General features: G+C 41.8%; 1 long non-coding RNA gene across 2 annotated transcripts; it reads right to left on the bottom strand.

The window, feature by feature from the left end:
• Positions 1 to 271: 271 nt before the first annotated feature.
• LOC134486801 (uncharacterized) lies at positions 272 to 6,522 on the bottom strand. Of its 2 annotated transcripts, none has more exons than XR_010066191.1 (2): positions 3,619 to 6,522; positions 272 to 1,271 (listed from the first exon to the last, which is right to left on the bottom strand). It is a non-coding gene; the product is annotated as an uncharacterized LOC134486801 (long non-coding RNA). The 2 variants fall into 2 exon arrangements; XR_010066190.1 differs by lacking the exon at positions 272 to 1,271 and adding an exon at positions 1,756 to 2,668.
• Between the last annotated feature and the right edge of the window lie 5,772 nt (positions 6,523 to 12,294).

The following is a 12,294-nucleotide window of genomic DNA, read 5'->3' as shown; positions in this document are numbered from 1 at the left end:
GCGAGATGGGCAGAGAAGCTGTGGCAGGACAAGATGGCAGGTGATGTTAAGATTCTGCTCTGTGTATCTACAGGTTGTTATTAATGTTCTCAAGGGATGGATGGTACCGGGCTTTGTATGTTTAAGTAGGCAATTATATCTTACCAATTGGGTCAAAGATTATTGTGCTGTGTATTCTTTTATGTGAGGGTTTTGAAAGACCCCCGAAGGGAGCCCCCCACTCAAGTCTCGGGAAAGACGCGCACCCAGTAGGACACAGACACCGACCTGCTGTAATCACACGAGGAAGATTTATTGTGAGCGAGATGAAACGAGAGCTCAGGCCAGCATGCTGGGGTCGAGACTCATACGCCACACAGGGAGTAGAGGAGTTCGACCCCGACCTGAATTTTCACAGAGCTTATAAAGGAAAAAAACCACAAACCAGGGGGATCAAGAGGGAGGGAGGAGGGGAATTCCAAAACCATAAACTGCCCATACATCTAGGCCATATGCTAGCCACGTGCAACACTAGGCAACACACCCAGGACTTTGCGACATTTTACAGGGCCATTGGACCATTGTGGCCGGAGGCTATGGGTCATTGTGGCTGTTCCAGGAAACCTTTCATGCAAGAATGTTCCGGGAACCATTGCACAGCAAGGGAGGGGCGAAAAGTTCATGTTCTCACAGACCCTACCTCTTCTTTTTGGGTAGCTAGGCGGCTTATTATTAATTTTTAATCCTTCATTCCCCACTTCTTCTTTTTTTGTTAATAGTTCTAATCCTAGAACTTCATGGAGAACTCAGCTTCATCTAGCATAACAGCTTGGTATTGTAGTTTTAACATGAGGATTCTAACCTGGACACTATCCAAGCCTATCCACCAAGGTCATGACTAGCTTTTAGAACTTCTAAGCTTATACGGACTGTGATCCCTGAGGCACAGTCCCAAGAAGTGTTAAGAGTACTAACATATGCAATGTTACATCATTTGTAATGGAAATCAAGCCTATCCCACACCTATCTTGATAGAACCCAGGACAAACATGACTGAATTTCCCTCTAGGTCCCAGCTCTCAGCCCCAACAGCTAGTACACGGCTGGTGAGGGCTGAGAATTGACAGCTGTCAGGGTGGTCAGCAGCACCAGGTACGGTCCTTTCCAGCGAGGCTCGAGTGTCTGGACTCAGTGCAACCTGGAACTGATGGGATGTCTCAGGGGTCTCCGGGGCATAGGCTGCTGTCAGCTGTGAGCAGATTTCTTTCTGTATCACCTGTAGGTCTTTTAGCCTGGCACACAAATCATTATTACTATGGCACTATGGTTCAGTAACATCATCTAATACAGTCAGGGGGGCTGAGGCCCCATATAAGATCTCAAAGGGGGTAAGGCTGAATCTGGAAGGGGTATTTCTTGCTCTGAAGAGAGCAAGAGGGAAGGAGTGTCACCCAGTCTGTGCCAGTCTCCATGGTTAATTTGGTCAGGGTCTCTTTTAGAGTTCTATTTATTTACCCTACCTGTCCTGAACTTTGAGGTCTGTAAATACAATGTAATTTCCAATTGACCTCTAAATACTTGGCCACACCCTGGCTTACCTTGGCAACGAAAGTAGGGCCATTGTCTGACCAGATTAACTTGGGCATTCCAAATCGGAGGAAGATTTCTTCCAGTATCTTCTTGATGATTGCAGAGGCCGTCTCTTGTTTGGTGAGAAAAGCTTCTATCTATTCCTGAAAAAGTATCTACAAGCACTAGGAGATACTTGTGATTATATTTTTCTGGTTTTATCTCAGTGAAGTTCACTTCGACTTTTCACCAAACTCTCTAGGTCTCTTTGCCCTGTTTGCTTGCTAAGCATTCACTTATTGACATACCTTATACTTTCTACTGTCTCTCTGGCTAAAATCTTAAAGTCTATTACATACACTTAACTACTTGGACAAATTTTTTATCTCCTAAATGAGTCCATTTCTGTATTTGGCAAAGTGAGTCTTTTCTTTGTTCTCTGGGGAGTATAGCTTTCCCCTCAAGTGTGCCATTGTCTTTTTTTTTTTTTTTTTTCGTTTAAGCAATTTGGGCCTTTTCTTCTGTTTTACATTCTAAGTGAGGCCATCCCTTAGTCCGATCCTAGTTCTCAGTGGCTGTCTCTTGCAGGCCTTCAACCAGGATAGGCTCCTGCATAGCCATTTCCTGAGCCACTTTATCTGCTTTGTTATTGCCCCATGTCACTGAATCTCTTCCCTCCTGATATCCTGAGCAATGAATAGTACTCACAGTTGTTGGCTTCATCAGGACATCCAAGAGATGGCAAAGGCATCTGCGGCACTGATGTACTGGGGGGTTGAGGTTCAGCCATCCTAGATGACATTGTGTTGTCCACCATGGCAGCACCCACTTGTCTCTGACCTTCATTCATGAAGAGAACTGTTCCCGTCTGTGGACAAGGTAGCCTCGGCTTTCAGCAGGGGTCAATCAGCCAGTCGCAGAGGTCTTTCCTCCACCCATGGGCTTCTGCCAGTACTTGACACTCGTGCTGTGGTGGCTCCAGGTCCGGATTGGGCAGCAAGGTGACCAGATTGTCCCCAACCGGTGGAGAATCTAGTCCATGGCAGCTGACCAGTGGTCCCATCTTTTGGGACACTCTATTCAAAGGCAGAACATCAGCCACTCTATCACAGTTTAAGTCCTGGATTGGGTGATAATTGTTAGTGCCCGGCTGGCAGGAGTGATGTGTTCCAAGTAGAACAGCGCTAAGCCATTCGTCTCCCAGCATCAGGTACTGGTGCACTGAGACAGGTCTTAAGCTCCGCATACACAGTCTGTAGATATGCATACACATGGCCTCACCCAGCCATTTCAGCCCACGCAAGCCATTTTGGAGAGCAATTTTCTCATGAGCAAGGGATAGGGGCAGTCAGGGATGACTATGAACTAGTGGGTTACCCGGCCCACGCCAAGGTCCACTGTTCTTCAGGCAGTCCATAAGTATTGTTTGTTGCCAGTAGGCCCCTGTACCCAAGGTCTTTGGATATTGGCCCACTGGAGGGGGGCATAGGAGCACAGAGCATTGGGTCCCTGCATCCACACTTCCCTTCTATCTCTGTACATAGCCAGCACTCTAGGACCAAGAGGCTCTCCAGTGTCCCCTCTTGTTCTTTCTGGGGCAGTCCCTGACCCAGTGTCTTTTTTTTTTCTTTGCATTAGGCACACTGATCTTTAGCCAGGAATTCTCTTCTGTTGCCAGGTACTGTCTTCCTAGGTTCCCTAACTACTGTGGCCAGTATATGTTCCTCTCTTGTCTTTTATCTCTCTTTAGCTCTCTAGCTTCCTCTTCTTTTAGTCTCTTTTCTTCCCTAGCTTCCTGCACTCTTTACCTCTTTCTTTCTTTCTTTCTTTCTTTTTTTTTCTGTCTCTCTGCATCTTCTTCTACAGCTATTAGGTGCTGTCCACTTTTCTGCACAGACCCTGAACCATGCATCAACTTACAATAACTCTCTCAGCGACTTAGCTTAACCCTTCAAGTTTCTGTAACTTTCTCTTCATATCTTTTCCTTATCTTAGCCAGATTGGTGGGGCATTTTCCAGCCCCTAGGAGACCGACCCTTGGAGCCTGGGGGCAGACCTGGCACTCCCTACCTTCAGGCGTCTGAAGAGAGCAGGCAGAAGTGAGGGCCTTCTATCCGTGTCTGGAACATTTTTTTCTGGTCTCCAGTAGGATTCCGTCTTTCATCGGTGGTAAAGAAGACCTGTAACAGTTACTAACAAGCATATCAAATGGGATGGTGAGAAAACAAGAGAATCTTGAGAATAGAGTCTACCGAAGAGGGCAAACAGCATTTAGTCACACAGCTAAACCAGGAGGCCTTTCTTGGAACAAAAAGGCCATTGTCAGTGTCAGCTCCATGGCTTTGCCTCTCAAGAGAACCAGCCTCCAAATGACACTAGGCTTCTAGTAACAACTAATAACAAAAGGATGGAGAGATGGTTAGAACCTGGGTGCTAGATGCCAGGGGGCTGATAAAAGAATTGTAACCAGTTCACCTGGGGCTATCAGGACCTCAGTAGTAGCCCTTTACCAAACTGTCTCACTGGGTTTAAAGGCCCATGGAAAAGAAAACATTAATCCTGACCTTGGCTACCTCCAAGTAATTTAGTGCTGGAGACTGACTCCTCCCTTGGAATAAAGACAGCAGATAAGGCAGGCTTCCTTAAAGAACTTCTCTAAATGAGCACTCTCCTTCTGTGAGCAAATGTCAGAAATTCCTTTCCTGTTCTTGTTTTCCTTATAGCCCCACCTAGCTCTCAGCCTTTTTAGATTATTCTTCTGTAGCATTTCTAACACAGCCTGTCCCTTTTTTTATAGCCTATTAACAGCATTTCTGATCTTTTAGGCAGCTACGCACTAAGTGTCATACCGGCTGAAACTCCACCTTTAAGATTCTTTGCTCCCAAGCAAAATTTAAATCCTTTTCCAGCTTATCTCAGCTGTCCACCATGAGATTCCCAGAGATCGCGAACCAAGGTGTAGTAATTCACTAAGAAATCTCTCTATAGTGTTTCTTTTTACCTTAAGCCTTTTCCTTTTAAACAGCTCCTGAAGAGCCAGAAAAATTGGGTGAGACTTGAGAAGTCCCCATGCTCGCTGCAGCAGCTCCGCAGCTAATTTCGCTCCCCTCTACTGTGTGCTGCGAGCACAAGCACAGATAAAACACTATTTTAAAAATTAACTTTGGCTATCAACCAACACACCGCCACTAGAGCGGGGTCCATAAGATTAAGTTTCTTACTAAGCATTAAGGGGACCAAGTAAAACTCTTCAACGAACAAAGCAAACAGTTTCATGATTTCAAACACAGTCGTCAGTCCAAGATTTTAAACACGGTCGTCAGTCCAAATTCAAACACGAAACAAAAGTCAAAAAAAACACTGGACAATACCACAGAAAACAATCCAGACAAACAAGACCAAGACAAAGCATCCTATAACCAATTTCCACAGATGCCTGGTACCTTCAGTACGTGGCCCAAACTGCAGCTTAACCTTAGCTGCTTCTGGGATACCAAACACAGAAACAGAATACAGACAACAGACACTAACACATCTAAGCACACTTGTCCGTGCCTATACTTAAATAGGCAGCCGAACTCGACCTCCAAAGTCACAGTCAGATCTTTTTGACTGTCCGTTGCCGGGTCCTCCCGACAAAATTCGGCTCGAGGAACGTTTCTCACGCGTCCCAGAGCCAGGACCCAACAAAGGCTGACTCGTGGAACGTCTCTCACGAGTCCCAGAGCCTGCGCGATTGGGGCGTCCCCCGGTGCGCTTTCTAAAAAGGAAAAAAAGAAAGAAAAAGACTATTCGGAGTAGGAATCCTTCATCTACTCACAGGCGCCATTTCGGGGTGGGGAACCTTCTTCCACCCGTGCACAGGGCAGGAAACCTTCTTCTGCCCAGACAGTGCACTAAGACTCTCGTGCACAGGGCAGGAATCCTTCATCTGCCCAGACAGTGCACTAAGACCTTAAACCGGTACCGAAAAACACAGACTACAGGACTTAATTCACACACACTCACACACACGAGCACAAACAAAAGAGAAAAAAAAAAAAAAAACAAAACCGACGTCGACTTCGTGTCGACCAGAGGCACTGAAACTGATCGGCAGGTCGCAGACCTTGCCTAACAAACCGGTCGTCAAGGAGTAAAGTCTCCTCTGGACCTATCAGATGGGGTTCACCAGGCGTCCCTGGTCCCCCCTTGTCCTCCTGGGACATCTCCCAGGGCGAACGGACGGTGGGTACCTGGACACGTCTATCCCTATCCACCCCGCTCTCCTTCCTGGAGCGCGGTCTCACTGAGCGTCCGCAAAACCGAAACAGCGATCGCACCAGATTCCCAGACAGAACATAGACACAGACCCAGACACAGCGCTGAGATAAAACAGAGAATCTTACCTCCAAGTGGGTCTAGGACCCCTGGGTGGTCGCGCAGATCCCGGACGAGCCCCCAAATGAAAGACCCCCGAAGGGAGCCCCCCACTCAAGTCTCGGGAAAGACGCGCACCCAGTAGGACACAGACACCGACCTGCTGTAATCACACGAGGAAGATTTATTGTGAGCGAGATGAAACGAGAGCTCAGGCCAGCATGCTGGGGTCGAGACTCATATGCCACACAGGGAGTAGAGGAGTTCGACCCCGACCTGAATTTTCACAGAGCTTATAAAGGAAAAAACCACAAACCAGGGGGATCAAGAGGGAGGGAGGAGGGGAATTCCAAAACCATAAACTGCCCATACATCTAGGCCATATGCTAGCCACGTGCAACACTAGGCAACACACCCAGGACTTTGCGACATTTTACAGGGCCATTGGACCATTGTGGCCGGAGGCTATGGGTCATTGTGGCTGTTCCAGGAAACCTTTCATGCAAGAATGTTCCGGGAACCATTGCACAGCAAGGGAGGGGCGAAAAGTTCATGTTCTCACAGACCCTACCTCTTCTTTTTGGGTAGCTAGGCGGCTTATTATTAATTTTTAATCCTTCAGTTTGAGTGTAGGAAAGTGTGCGGCTGGGATGTGTTTCCGCCAAGATATCTAGCAGATATCTTTGCGCACCGAGGTGCAAACCTAGCAGGGTAAAAGACAATACATTTTTTTATATTTTTACAACAAAGGAAATGAAGATGAATATGATTATATTTTGTTGTATATATACCTGAAATTCTGAGGAATAAAGAATGGGCACATGAACAAAAGAAGTGATATGAATCACTCTCAATGTGACTCTTAGGGAGCTTGGCTACAATTTTCTGTAATCTTTCCCACTGTTTATAGAATATTGTTGGTGATGCTTATCAAGATGAAGCCTATGCAATGCTAGATTCAGCAATGGCCATTGTACATAAAATCACAAACCCATCATTTTTGAGTGCCTGTGAAATTGGTTTGCTTCATTCACTAAGATGTTTTTTCTTTAACTCAGCTTAACCTCAAATATTGACATATGCTCTGTTTTCTGCTGCAGTTTGCTCAATAAAAGACTTAGTGGGAAGTCATGAAGGAACATTGTAACTCTGTTGAAATATAGCCCTGTGCACATCAGGTTTTATCTGTGTGAAGTTACATTCAGAGGAATCCATTGTTACTGCTAGCAACTGCTTCTTATTAACTATCTAAATGGTATTAAGACCCCTGAGCATGCTCACCAGTCAGAGAGTCAGACTGACTACTAAATATTCACACTTGACTCTTCCTAGTGCCTGAATGTCCAGGACTATACTTTCTCATGGAAATCTTTACAGATTGGGAGCTTGTGTGTTTGTTTGTCAAGCAAATTTGATGCTTTGCTTGTAGTCTCCACTAGGATTCTGACTGTGATCCCAAGACACCTGTTCATGACATTGTCTGTTTCATAGCAAATAGCTTTTAGGTTTTTAGGGTAATTTTTTCTTAGGTCTCTTATTTTACATTTTATTTATATTGCCCAAAATTCATCAAATTTAGTTGTTGACACTAGAACTATATTAACTGGGAACAAATATTGATTCTGTTACTTTTTTAACAATAGGGTATTGACAGTTTAATTAAACTTTTTTCCAGCTTCACATAAGGATAAAGGAATAATACTTTCTTATAGCACAACTACGTTGAACACTACATTTTATAATTAGTATTAATAGCTTTCCCCAACAAATGTTGTACCTAGGACATATACTAAAATTTGAAATATATAACACTTGCTATTTTGCCTTCTTTTTGCATTTTGGAATCATGTCTAACATATAATTCTCAAAAGTACAGATTTGAAACAATTAGTTTAGTATATTTAATCTTGACAAATGGGACTTATTTTACTGCTGCTTTCCAGGAGTTCTCTATTCTTCTCAGACAAGTTCATGAGTAAGTACTATGAAGAGCTTTTGATAGCTCTCTATATGGTAAGAATGTATGTTCAGGCTACCTTAACTTGTAATATTTAGACCTAGTTACATCCTTTTCCTGTTCTGTGAGAGCCTCCAAATACTTTCCTTAAAATGCAGGATGTCATTACAATAAAGTTTGTGTTTTGTGTTTTATTTTGCTCCTATTTAGTGTTTTTAATCACCATTTTAGTCATATCATATTCCTATAATTGATTTATTCCATGATATAATTTACTAAGCGATTTGACATTCAATTTCTATGTGTCTGATTTACAAAAAAGTATTTTCTTAACTCTACATCCATTTTTAAATTGTTGATGACAAAAATGATTTTAAAATGTAAAAAATAGGAGATAGTAACAATATATAAGATTTTTATGTAAATTGTAGCTGTTTTTCATCTCTATAAGAAAATTTATTTTGATTTAGCAGATGTATTTAAAAAACAAATCTAGTTTCCATTAGGATAGAATGTTATAAAGGTGTCACGCCAAAAGTCACATGTCAAACTATGGTGACAATGAGACACTGTCAGACTCTCTCATGTATATCCTGTTATCTTTTCAAGTTAATAAATGGAAAGTAATGGTAAAAAGAAATGACTACCTGAAACAAAAAGCAGCTTCTGTATTATTTCCTTCATTCAGTAGGTGAAGTGCTTAAGTCTTCACGTCCTAATTACTGGGAGTAAAACCATGAATGGTGTACTTACATGAGGGTTGCTGCTTCCCAAGTTCTAGAGATAATTGTGTATTTTATTAGACAAAGTAGTTCATATAATTTTTTCTTACTAAAAATGTACAAACTTTTAAAGTATTTTTATTTGCTTTGTTTTGATTTTTTTGCTTTTGAGCAGTTGTGAGCCAGAATTTAACAGAAAACAAAAGATAAACACCTATGCTAATAAACCACGCTTTGTGGTGATTATTGTTTATGCTCATTTCCCCAGATTGGTGAAGAGTGAAGGACTTCAGTTTAACATCACAATATGTGTTAGGCACAAATTTGATATCTGAAGGAAAACCTGGTAAAATACTTAAATACTTAAAATGACATTTTTACTTTTATTTTGTGTCTATAACTATGTGTGGATACCTGCATCTCTCTGTAGTTCCAGATGCCCCAGTTTAGATATTTTAGAGATGCACCATTGGAATAAAGATAGAATAAAGATGGAATGAAGTGATAGAAAACACTGTGTGGTAAGACAATGAGACTGAAGTGAGTAATGAATTATACACTAAATAGATCTCTTTTCTCAAATCTACATGAAGGATGATAAGAGATCTGAGATGAAAAAAAGGTGGAGAAGGAGATGGAAAGTAGTAGAAGGAGGAGAAAGAAGGAGGAGGAGGAAGGAGAAAAAGAAGAAGAAGAAGAAGAAGGAGGAGAAGAAGAAGAAGAAGAAGAAGAAGAAGAAGAAGAAGAAGAAGAAGAAGAAGAAGAAGAAGAAGAAGAAGAAAAGCAGCAGCAGCAGTGGCAACAACAACAACAACAGCAACAATGAGAACAAGATCAAGGAGGAGGAGAACAAGAAGGTGAAGGAGGAGGAAGAGCAATATATTAATATAAAATATAAATCAAATAACACAAAGTTAAAAAGTATTAATCAAGAAATATTTTTATTATTTTTAAAATTTATTTGTTTATTTTGCAGCCTTATCTCAGAACCCTCTCCCTGCTCTTTTACTAGTCCCACCTTCATACACCTCCTCCATGCCCCAACTCCCTTTTCCTCAGAGAAATTGAGGCCACATATGGGTATCAACATACCCTTGTTCATCAAGTCAGAATAGGACTAGGTGCATCCTCTCTCACTGAGGCCAGACCAGGGATCTCAGCTCTGGGAAAAGGGATTCAAATGCAGGAAGCATAGTCAGAGGCAGCCCTCATTAGGGGGCCTACGTGAAGAACAAGCTGCACATTTGATACATCTATTTAAGGTATCTAGGTCCAGCCCATGCATGATTTTTGATTAATTGTTCAGGCTCTGTGAGCTCTCATGGGCCCTGGTTAGTTTACTATGTAAAGATATGTATGTTATGCACCCTTTATCCCTCTGGCTTGCTCAATTCTATCCTCCACTCTTCCACAAGTTTCCCTGAGCTCCGCCTGATGTTGGTTGTCTTTGTTCCTATCAGTTTCTGCATGAAGCCTCTTAGAGGACAGTAAAAATAGGCTCCTGTCTGCAAGCATAGCAGACATATCATTAATAGTGTCAGAAATCAGATCTCTCCCACGGAGAGGGCCTTAAGTTGGGCCAGTGATTAGTTGGACATTCTGTCCTTCTGCTCCTTCTTTATCTCTGCATTTCTTATAGGCAGGATTAATTTTTGGTCAATAGTTTTTTTGGGTGGGTTGATGTCAAATTTTCATTACTGGAAGTCCTGTCTGACTACAAGAAGTGTCCTCTTCTGTCTCCATATCCCCAGCTAGTAGACGGCTCAGCTAAGGTCACACCAATAGCCTACCTGAAGACTTAAATTCCCTGAGATGCACCCCACACTGATTTCCATTCTTTCTCCCAGTCTTCCGCCACTCTCCCTCCTAGTCCCCATCTCTGTTCCCCTCCTAACCCTTTTCCTACCCATTTCCTTCCCTCCATCTATTTGTCAATTTTTTCCCCTTCTTAGTGTAATTAAAACAACTTGTCTTGGGGCCTCCTTGTCGTTTAGGATCTTTGGGTTTGTGCATTGTAACTTGTTATCCTGTACTTTATGGCTAATATTCACTTATAAGTGGGTACATAGAATGTCTATCTTTTGTATCTGGATTAATGCACTCAGGATGATACATTTTATTTCCATTCATTTGTCTGCAAATTTCATATATATATCACCATGAAATAATAATAATAATAATAATAATAATAATAATAATAATAATAAATGTATATATATCAAAAAATTAGACAGCACCAAACCAAATAACTCAATTCAGACACACAGTCTGGGAAGAAGGTGCATCACTTAAAAGCACTGACTGCACTTCCAGAGATACTGATATCAATTCCCAGCAACCATTTTGGCTCACAATCATCTTTAGTGGTATCTGATGACCTCTTCTGGTGTGTCTGAAGATAGCTAAAGTTGACTTAAATACACAAAATAAATAATCTAAAAAAATAAAATTAAATTAAAAAGATGAGTGAAAGAAAGAAAGGATGTACAGAACTATACAGAGAATTCTCCACAGAGGAATCTCTAATGGCTGAGAAGGAGTTGAAAAATGTTCATTATCCAGTGCAGAGGACTGCTAGTGCAGTGAGGCAGGAGTGGGCGGGTGAGGGAGCACCCTCACAGAAGCAGAGTGGAGAGTAGAGGGGTATGGGATAGAGGGGTTGCAGAAGGGACAAAACCATCCAGTGGAAAAAAGATAGCATTTTCAACATGGTACTGGTTCAACAGGAGGTCATCATGTAGAAGAATTAAAATCAATCCGTTCTTATCAACCTGTACAAAGCTCAAGTCCAAGTCGATCAAGGATCTCCACATAAAGCCAGATACACTCAAGAAATAGAAAGAAAAAGTAGGGAAGATACTTGTACACATGGGCACTGAGAAAAATTTCTTGAACGGAATAACAATGGCCTATGCTCTAAGATCAAGATTCGACAACTGGGACCTCACAAAATTGCAAAGCTTCAGTAAGGTAGAGGACTTTGTCATTAGGACCAATCCAATACATGATAAAGGGCTAATATCCAATATATACAAAGAACTCAAGAAGTTAGACTCCAGAGAATCATATAACCCTTTAAAAATGGGAGGTACAGAGCTAACCAAAAAATTCTCAGCTAAGGAATGACAAATGGCTGAGAAGCACCTAAAGAAATGTTCAACATCCTTAGTCATCAGGGAAATGCAAATCAAAACAACCCTGAGATTCCACCTCACACCAGTAAATATGGCTAAGATCAAAATCTCAGGTGACAACAGATGCTGGCAAGGATGTAAAGAAAGAGGAGAACTCCCACATTGTTGGTAGGATTGCAAATTAGTTCAACAATTATACTTATTATATTCATTGATCTGAAGGGAGCCTGACTGCATTAATAACTTACATTTTGGGACAAGCACATGGGATAAACTTTGCTTTTGATCACCTTTCACTATGAACATGAATATCACCCCTTTCAAGCATTAGTAAGAATATTAAAAGATTAAGAATAAAGGAACACAGATGTTCTTTACCAAAACTAGGCACGAGATATTATGGAGCTATAAAATTATTTCATTTGACTAATATCAGGCATTGCTATAATGATCCTCATACCTTGAGCCAAGAGTCCAGAATACAATAATGTTTGAAAAAGTTACAGGAAATTCAGTTACATAGGTTACAGTAACGAACTCCATGCACACCATAATTGACATGTTTTATACACTA

Source organism: Rattus norvegicus, chromosome 4 (genome assembly GCF_036323735.1).
Source record: "Rattus norvegicus strain BN/NHsdMcwi chromosome 4, GRCr8, whole genome shotgun sequence".
In the NCBI taxonomy this organism is placed as follows: Eukaryota; Metazoa; Chordata; class Mammalia; order Rodentia; family Muridae; genus Rattus; species Rattus norvegicus.
Note: the sequence above shows the minus strand (reverse complement) of the source record. Positions and strands in the feature narration are given on the sequence as shown.